A 10,358-nucleotide genomic window follows, 5' to 3' on the forward strand; every position below is an offset into this window, starting at 1 on the left:
TCTTAAATTTAATCTTCTCATTGGGACTTGATTGATCACAGATTGTTACGAGGATTGACAGCAGGATGATGTGAAGGTGATCTGAGTCATACTTGTTTGTTAACTTTGTCCCAGATGAAGTTTATTTCATCACGTCAGTCTAACTACTTTGTGTAGAAACATTTTGTCAGCGGCTAATTACGACTTCCTCTTTGCTGTGTAGTTTTAATTATGTCTGGCATATGTTGTTGAAATTGGCAAAGGTGAAATGACATTTTAATGACTTTTGTTCAAATGTTGCTGCAGTTTGGTGCTTTTAGAAAGGTTACATGACTCGACTCAAAGGTTTGTGCTGCTTAGAAGCCCAAAAGGAAAGCAGATAAGGAAAACAGAAATTCTGACTCTGTTATCACATAACAGAGCCTATTCTTACTAAAGGGTGACCTGACTACTTTTGTACATCATATCTACATAGTAGACACAAACTTATTTTTTTTTGTATAGAACAGTCAAAGTACATTTTCTTCACCTCCTTCCAGGCAACTTTTAACCTTAAACCTTACTGATGTACCCACTCAATACAGACTGTGAACAATATTGAGCTGCAGAGCATTATAAAGTCACAAAAGTTTGTCTTGAATCTTCCGAATACTTCAAGAAATCTGTCAATTGGTCCTTTTTTATTTTGACTTAGCCAATGTATTGCTCGGGACAAGAGTAAGTGTAGTGCTCAGTCAAAGTGTTTCCCGTGACTGCTTGGCACTACCTGCTCAATGCTGGGTTTGGGGAAAAGGGTGCACAGTCTTTGTAAGGATCATAACTGACATTATTTATATTTCAGTGCTACAACTGTAGTCTACCGAAACCCAGTTCAGATGCTAAAATAAAGTTGTAACCCTGAAACAGATCTGGGAGGGAACAAAATGTGGATTGAAAAAAATATATGAGGGCTGGACAAAACGTTCTGCAAGCTTTTAAATCAATTATCGTGGCTGTGAAAAGCAGATTCTCAGCTTTGTTTCGAGGGGTTTAATAAAAAAATTTGCACAAAGCCTTTAGGAATAACAACCATTTTCATACACAATCGCCCACTTTTTTTTGAGTCTGAAAATTAATTGGACAGTTGATATCAAGCGGTTTCATGGTCAGGTGGCCCTGTTCCCTTATTTCATGATGACAAAAAAAAATACGAAAGTTCAAATTACAAAAAAGAATTTTGTTCTTATGAAAACTTATAAGTCTTGTGACTCTTCTTTAAACACTAACCACAAAACATAGATTATACTCTCTGCACAAGTGATACTGCAAAAGGTACCAAATAAACATTTTCTATCCATCTCCTTACTGGTGATCCAGATTAGGCACCAGCCCATGGATCCACATAACATAAAGTGAGAGGTAAGCTACACTTTGGACAGCTTGCCAGGTCATCACAGGGGAACCAAGCTCACATCAACCTATGTCCAATATTGAATGGCCGATTAACCAAATGAGTCTGTCTTTGAAATGTGGGAAGAAACCAGAGTAGCTGGAGGAAATTCCACAGGCACAGGGACAACATGTAATCTCCAGAAAGACTCCAGACAGGTTTGAACCCAGGACCTTTTGCAGTGAAGAGGCCATACTGACCTGCCTACCATGCTGTGTCCAGTAGTGAACTTTGGGTTATGTATTTATTCTGTGTGAATAAAACACTTGCACCATTTGCCCCATGATGGACTGTCAGCCTGTTGAGTTTATACCCTGCCATTTGCCCAGTGTTAGCCGGGATTGGTTTCAGCCCTTCTTAGCCTGAGTTAAATACGTAAGAAAAAACAATGATTTTGTTGCTTCACTGAAGAGCTGAAATTTAAAAAGAAAAACACAAAAAACATCTAGACAATGCAAGACTGGGTGGAATGAGCCGATATTTTCCACAGTTAAATCTACTTATAGCAAAATGTAAGAAATGAAAATTGATTTCAAAAGAAACCCCGACTACGAGAAATATAATCCAGAGAAATGCACACAACATCACCACAAATGGTTCAAGATGTGAATATTTGAGTAGCTTTGTAAGGAAGTGTGGCCGAGCAAAGCGTGGACCCTAATAGGAAATGGCAGTTATGGAACTAAAGAGTGAATGTAATGTGTTCTACTAATGGTTAAAAACCTCAAAATGAAAGCAAGTAGCTGGCTGCTCGAGCGGTAAATGCACATTTACAGCATGTGTTATGGTATTGAGACACCAAAAGGATCCATAATGTTCATGTCTTTTTATTCACAAATGTAAACTAAATGACAAGTTAGTCAGCATGAATGCTACAAAAAGCAGAACAGGACTTTAAATTTAACCCAGGTCACTCGTAGTCAAAGACCCTGTGATGGAGAAACTGTCCTTATTTGAGGCCTGGGAAACTCGATGAAACTTTTTCACTGGTATTTCACTGGTATTTGATAGAAATATGTAAATTCAGAGTGAGTGTGTGTTCAGAGTTTACAGGTTTTCTCAATCACTTTGGTGCAGTTCTCACATCAGGTATGTCATTCTCATCACCCTTAATGCAGTTCTCAAAACAGTTAAGGCATTTTTATACTCCAGACTCACCCGTGCAAAAGACACTGTAACAATCAAACCTTATAGATGAGTGTGAAAACGTGGATAGTCAATCACATCAACTCTGATAAATGACTAAAAACATTTCACCACCCTTTTAAAAAATGGTTCTGCAAAAATGACGGCCTAATGTAGAGTAGATTGTTGTTGTTTTTTTAACTTTATAAAATTGAGAACAACAAAATGGAAAGTAAATCTATATACATCAGAAAACAGAAAAAGAAATTACGTACATTCTAAGAACAAAGCGTGAATGTATAGTCCAGTAAAGTCATGCTACATACCTTTAGGAACCACTTTATTAGTTACATCTGAGTTGCTGCTGATGTAAAAGGATGATTATATATGTGGTCTGATGTAAAAGAATGATTATATATGTGGTTTGCTGTAATGAACAGTAGAACAAAGCACTTAGGCATGTAAACATGGTCGAAACAGCCTGCTGAAACCAAACCGAGCCTCCGAATAAGGAAGAACGATGAATGAATGTCGCATTGCTGGTTTTGTCAGATGGCCTGATGTGAGTATTGTGTTACATTTTTAGAATAAGAATACAAATTTAATGCCACAAACTTGAGTTATCATATACATCTGTGAGTTTATGTGCTCAACAGTATGCACATGTAGTCTGTGCATGAACACACATGAAGAATTTGACCTGTTTCTATGCTGACTGATCTGCTGCTCAGTGTCACTCTCAACACAAGCTACTGCAGCCCAGCTGTCTTAGCTGAGGAAACAAAGGTACATTTGCTCACTTTATGTAAAATATTGTGATGATGTTACATTATATTAGGCAGGCAGCTGCCCACGTTACACTGTCACTGTCACCAATTTGGTTATCAATTTTGAACGCCTCAGCTGAAAAACTTGGAAAAATATGAAGCAATCTGCAATGTATAATGTTTGTGTTTCTGAAAATCCTAAGAAATGTCTTTATTAACAAAGTAAACTAAAAATAGACTTTATTATATTTTAAAGTTTTAAAATTGGATAACAACTGACTTGAACATAAAATGAAATAACATGTTTTCACTATGGGAACAGTGGATCCATTGATAGCTTAACTAATCTGAAAGTTATTAATATTTTTGTAGTTTTCCATTTGTATTTAGGCAGATGCATGGCCGATTCTCTGATGTGTATCTGTTTCTACCTGTGCTGATGCTAGCATGACTAAAGCTAGCCAAGCAACAGTATATATGTGAAGCAAAGCAGAAGGATATACTCATAAAATGAACAGAATCATAATAATATAACACCACGAGCACTGCAAATGTAACAAAATATGTTGACATCAAATGGTATGTTATTTATATCTATATGAAACAATGACACATCTATGTTTTTCCTTTTTTTTTTTTTAATTTTGTTTTTTTCCCAATTGTCCAAATTAGTCTGTTATATGTTAAAAATGGATGATTCCTCACTAGATGATGAATAATCTATTTACATATTTGCTGCACTGACAGTTTAGTTGTGTATATAAATATGATTTTTAGGACATGATGTTGACGCCGATTAGGTGAAAAGCCAAAGCAGCCAGTTCCGCTTCTTCTTCTTTGGTTTATCTCAGAGAAGGTGTCAATGATGCCTGAGTGGACATACACAACTTACAAGTTCCATGGGGGGTGCCGGAGGACGGGGGCTGTGCCTCACTGCCTGCCCCTTCTCAGAGAAACACTTCTACAGGGGAGTCGAGAGAGCCAGGAACGTGTGAGTTGTGTATGTGGTGTAAGCACCACCTGTAAAAGGTGGTGCTTACACCACTGATGAAGTCTCACAAGTTTCAGTACTGATAAATGATCAAAATCATAATATTTCTGACTGTCTTAGTCAAAATTGAATCGAATCCAATCGGATCGGGGATCAAATCAATAATAGAAAACAGTGATGATACCCAGCCCTAGTATTTCAGACAGTGTTTATTTACTGGACTCTTCCTGCACAGCCTTCTCCAGGATTTACAGAGAAAGGTCCGAAGAAGAGAACATATCCAGCATCACTTCTGAGTGAAAGTACCTTGTTGATGTGAGAGGAGAATGGCCACACTACTAACAAACCCATAGGACTGAAAGTAACTCAGTTCACCACTCTGTACAAACAAGGTATGCAGAAGAGCATCTCTCACAAAACATCGGAGTTTGATGCAAATGGGCTACGGCAGCACGAGACCACACCAGTTGCCACTCCAGTCAGTTAAGAACAGGAAATTGAGACCACAATTCAAACTGTCCAACAGAAGATTGGAAAAATCTTGTACTCGAATGGCCTCCACATACCAGATCTGTAATTGAATACGAAATTTGGACGGACAGCTGACAAATCTGCAGCAACTGTGTGATCATATCCCGTCTATATGAAGCTAAATCTATGAAGAGTGCCGGTAACACCTTATTAAATCTATTACACAAAGAATTGAAGGCAAAAGTGTTCCCAACCCAGCATGAATAAAGTGATTGTGAGAGTTAAATGTCCAGGATATGCATGTGTGTAAGTAGCAGCGTAATGACATGCACCTGTGACACAAGACTGACATTATGCTTTTCTATTTGTTTCATCTAAACCTCTTCTGACTATGTACAACGCCAGCATTATTTGTATTACTTGGTGTAGTATTGTGTTAAAGCTTTCCAGTTAAACAGGAATTTTTAAAATATATATATTTGCTTTCATTATTTATTACAAGGGTACTCAAACATGTGATGGTACACTGAAATTGGCCTTGGGATGCCTCTCTGCACATATACACACCTTCACCCCCTCACCCCACACCCACTCTCTACCCCACATTCACCGAGACTGCACCTTGATGTGTTGTTGACGGGGTTGCAGAGATTTTTTTTTCCAGGGTTTCTGAAGGTTATGAAAATAACTCATTCATTCAGCTTAAAACTGAAAAGGAAGCATCGGTCTATTTGGGGGGAAATGTAACATGCACGGTAATATGATGCTTGGTAATAGAAGTTTTTAATATCAGAATTTTAATTTGAAATACTGCACAGCTATTATCTACATGCAAATGGATGTTTATGGATAAGCAACCTTGCAATGTGCTCTCAATGCTGTTTGGTAACCAGTTGAATGGTGATTCGTTTACTCCTGCACTGAGATGTTAATCAAAATTTCATATTCCCAGTGACACATTAAACATATTAAGAGTGCAGTAAGAGTGCTCTACTGACTTACAACTGCACTCTAACAACACTGTAAAAAATGGGTCAAAGCAGAAGGACCAGAGATGACAACTTTAATCAATTTACTTATTTTCTGTCCTTCATTTGTTGCTTATATTTATGCACACCCTTGTTGTGAGATAGAAACTGTTATGCTAGTTTTGGCTAAGGTACGCTCCAGCTGTAAGATGGTGAGAAGCTACAGAAACTGCAGAGATTGCTTTTCTCCAGAATTTCCCCCACAGTATATCCAAAGTACTTCTACAGACTGAATTTAACCTTGTCCATTACACTGCTCAGATTTGACCGTTTTAAGTGTTTTCTTACTTTTAAACTAGTCAGTGAGATTGATGTTAATCAATAAGGAAATTATCCACATCCCCAAAATCCTGTCTCTTTAACTCTCACTGATACTGCAGTAGCAGCGGAGACAAAGTTGGTCATTGCAAGGTAACTGGTCAGAAAGAACAAATAGAGTCGTTTTTGCCAAGCCTCAAGCTTCAGTAGTTACTGCTGCTGGATTAATATTATTATAATGTGGTTAGGACTTTTGCCTCACAACAAGACGGCTCTGGGTTCAAATCTACCACCTGGCCTTTCTATGTTGAGTGTGCACGTTTTTCACGTGTCTTTGGGAACTCCGGCTTCCTCCCACAGCCCAAGAGATTGCCTATTGGTGTGAATGCGAGTGCGAATGCTTGTGTGTTAGCCCTGTGATAGACTGGCAACCTGACTGTGTTGTATCTTGGCTCACCTGACAGTAACTGGGATAGACTCCCCTTGACCCTGAACTGGATAAGCAGAAGAGGATAGATGATTATTATTATTATCAATATTTAATTTTTAAATATCACTCATCAGTTCATCAGTTTCAGTGTATCGTGACACACACTTGCATCAGATGTAACAATGTAAACCATTTCAAGGCATGAATGCACACAGTTCCCTGTAGACAAACTCCTCCAGCTACAATGAAGCTGGAGTCCTGTTAGGATTCATTGATCTGCGACTCTGTGGCAGTTCCATGTTGGTAAAATCCTGCACATTGAAGCAGCGGTTGTGATTTGGTGCTATATAAATGAAATGAAATTAAAGTGAATATCTATAGCTACCAATTCAACCACACAGAAAACTTGAGGTTTCCTGAATTATACACATATAACACTATCCAGTTAATCCAGCCCCGATTCTCATGCAATACACCGATATCTATTGTAGCTGTAATATTTTATATTTTGGCTATTTCTACAAAGCACCAGATACAACAGCGGGTAACTCATTGTGCTATTTGACTTAAATGGCTCTTTAATTTCCAACAGAGGAACTCTCATTCCAGCTCTTAGTACCTAGAATGCAGTAGAGAGTTTACAGTACACAGAAGACTGAACTTCTTTGTAGAACTCATTAATTTTGCTCCCTCTTTTCTGGCTCCCAGCAGCTTGATCTCTGCTCTGCTCTCAAAGAAACTCTGAGTGTCTTTTCTGCTTCAGCCAACTGGCCGGCCGGTCAGGCAGCAGGCCTCCAACAGCCTGCAGCTGCTGCTGTGAATATAAAGCAGAGGCAGAATGCACTGATCACCAGCTCTCTCCATCTGCTATTCAACACAAATACAACCGTGGACAAAAGGCGAAGCAGTAGCCCGGGCTCACATCATTCAGCTGCAATCTGACTCATCGTGTTAGAGACATTTTGGGCCTTTAATGCCTCACTTTACTCCATTATCTACTAATAAATGTGCTTCTCCCTTACATTTCATAATGCTGGATGATTCCACTGCTTTGAGTCAGAGAATTTCATCTTGGAAAGAAATGTGCTTCGATGTTTGATGGCATAGGGACAATTTGCAAGTTTAACTTGTGAAATACTCTGGCAATGAGTTCATTAATAGCTGGATTGGTTCGTGGCAGCACTAGTCAGTCACTTTAGCTTTCTGGGAGTCTTGTTCTATAGACTGTACATCATTTAATTTGATGAAGAGTTTAAATTAGCTGTGTAAAACTATGAGCAATTGCTAACTGTGAGTTTGGATCCTAATTAATTGAGTTTCTGGCAGGACTGCCTGAAAAACATTCCTCTTTTAGAGTGTTTATACTCAGGAAGTTAAATAGAAAGTGCAAAACTGCAAAGAAGTTATAACAGCTTCTTTGTTGGACTTTCCAGCTTTTTGTTTCCTCAGAGGTTGGCGCTGTCAAACTGCTCTTACCTCAGGGCATCAAAAAATGCCATTCTGATCTGTGACAGACAATCTACCATTAGGCCATGGTTCATTCCTGTTTAGACATTTTTAGGTCATGTTTGTTGGTAGTGTTTGTGTGCATTTGTGTACTTTTTTTCTGCTTGTAAACATCATAATTTGTTTTTAATGAATTCCAATAAAACTTTGTAAGGCTGTAGAGTAGAGTCATTTTAACAACCCGTTAAAATTTGGCTTACATCCACCACAGTCTTCAAGGTTAATTCAAAAATTACCAGAACAGTCTTTGAACTTAGAAACTATGAGGTGCTGTGTATTGTCAACATTTACAAAGCAACTTATGAAGACTTAAAATATAATCTCAATTTTATTACATTCACATCTTCCTTTCTTTCAAGTTGACCCCAAAATGTGTTATATCTTTAAAGAATGTGTTGCTAAGAGAAAGTGAATGAGCTGCGTAGTTAGTTATTATATAATAAGCTCAAGTTTTATATGTTCACTAATTTACAAATCTATACTTTTTATCCATTACTAACTTCAAAGTAAACACCTGTCATATTACCTTCATCTTTACTACAAACTTATTTAAAAAGAACAAAAAAACTAAATACAATATTAGTCCCTTTAAAGTAAATACTGCCCAAAGAGTGTGGTGCCATATGGAGGTTTGCTTAAGTGCTGCTTATTTGATTAGTTTTCTTTTCACCCTCTCTTTATCTTTACGTTTGCTTTCATTTCTGTTCTGTTAGGTCTAGGCACCAACATTTGGTTCAACTTTAGGAAAAGAGGTTGATTTTGGTTCAAATACACCTCATTCAAAGAAACCCTACAGGCAAAATGATGCTAAAGGGTACCCAGCATGTTCAAATGTAACTCCAGGAGATCTGCAAGCATTTACATGAGCCGTCTAACTGTTGAGGCAACAGGTGATTGACAGCACCAATACGCGCTTCCCTGTTGGACAAATGCAACACTTCAAATGTCAAAATTTATCATAGTTTATTCCCACATGCCCATTATCATAGTCGCTGATAATGGTCATAGAATGCACAGTGATATCAGTTGGGCTGTTCCCAGCATTTGATCCCCATGGAGATGAATAAAGTTTAAAGTATGCTTTAAAAGTTGCTTTCAAAATGCTTGGAAGCACAGACCTACCTGTGCAGTAGCCCATTCACATGCTGAAAGCTGTTATATTTATTTGATAATGTTTATTCATCATGCTGGTAATTTTGCTGCTGAATCTTGTGGGGAAAAAAAGCTCAACTTTAATCTTTTTTTTTTTTTTTGCATTGGGTTGGAGATGTGAGCATCTCTAATGAGATCGACCACAAACATTATCTCTGCACCATCTAACCTGCAGCATTTCATTAACTCGGTGTCGAATATTTCCCCTAACCCCCCACCCTCCCTCCCTCTCTCTTTTCTGCTGTTTTCTCCTCAGAAACTGTGAAGTCTGTTTGCAGAAAGTTGATTCTGTTCATTTGGATGCAGCGTTTTCACTGAGAGAAACCTTTCATCACTCATGCACATGACTTCTTCCTTCTCAGCTGACTGCAACTTTCCCAAACTTTATGAATAGTCGTCTCTTAAAAGTCGTCCTTTGGGACCATTTGTAAACAAAACAGAGAAAAAAATCCTCTGGTTGCTAGGCAGCATTACAACATGATAATGTGATATAGATAAAACCTTCAGAGGCCTAAGACATACCTGCGTGCCAGGTTTGGTTGCTCCCAGTCAGAGATTTGGTATATTATAGTAAGATTTGTCTTACTATAATAGAAAAAGGTCCTGATTTGTAGAAACAAACATGATATGACTGTAAAGTGGCTCAGACAGCACATTAGTGAATGGTCTCAAATGAAAAGCTTCTCTCTCTTATCAATATTTATCCAAAGACATGCACAGAAATACTAACAGATCCCAAGTTGATCCTTTCACCTATTTTCACACTCTGTCAGGAGGAATTTTCAGCTCTGCTCATTAAGTATAATGAAATGAATTTAGATTAAAAAATACCAATCATAGATGAAGCCATAATTAAAAACCATCTATATTACTTACTTTCAGTTGTAGTTACATCTACACTGGCCTCCCTCTCCCTCTGTGCTCATTCTCATGCAGCTCCTCGTTCTATTTTTCAGAAGTCCATTCAGCATCTCTGTTTAGCTGTGCAGGAAGTTACCATGGTAAAGGAAAAATATTTCATTAATTGCTATGTGGTGCAGAAGTAACAAGTTGCTGGTCGGTGATCAGGTTCAAAATCTGCTGAAAGCTTTTACCGACCAACTTGGCAGATCAGAGAAAGAAATTCCTCTGCGTTTGACAGAAGAGGAGATGGTTTAGTGCAGTGAAGGATCCATTGGGAGCTGATGGTTGAATGAGTGCTCAAATAAAAGCAAGTTTTCTT

Source organism: Perissodus microlepis, chromosome 18 (assembly GCF_051167445.1).
Source record: "Perissodus microlepis isolate ML-2025 ecotype Zambia chromosome 18, ASM5116744v1, whole genome shotgun sequence".
In the NCBI taxonomy this organism is placed as follows: domain Eukaryota; kingdom Metazoa; phylum Chordata; class Actinopteri; order Cichliformes; family Cichlidae; genus Perissodus; species Perissodus microlepis.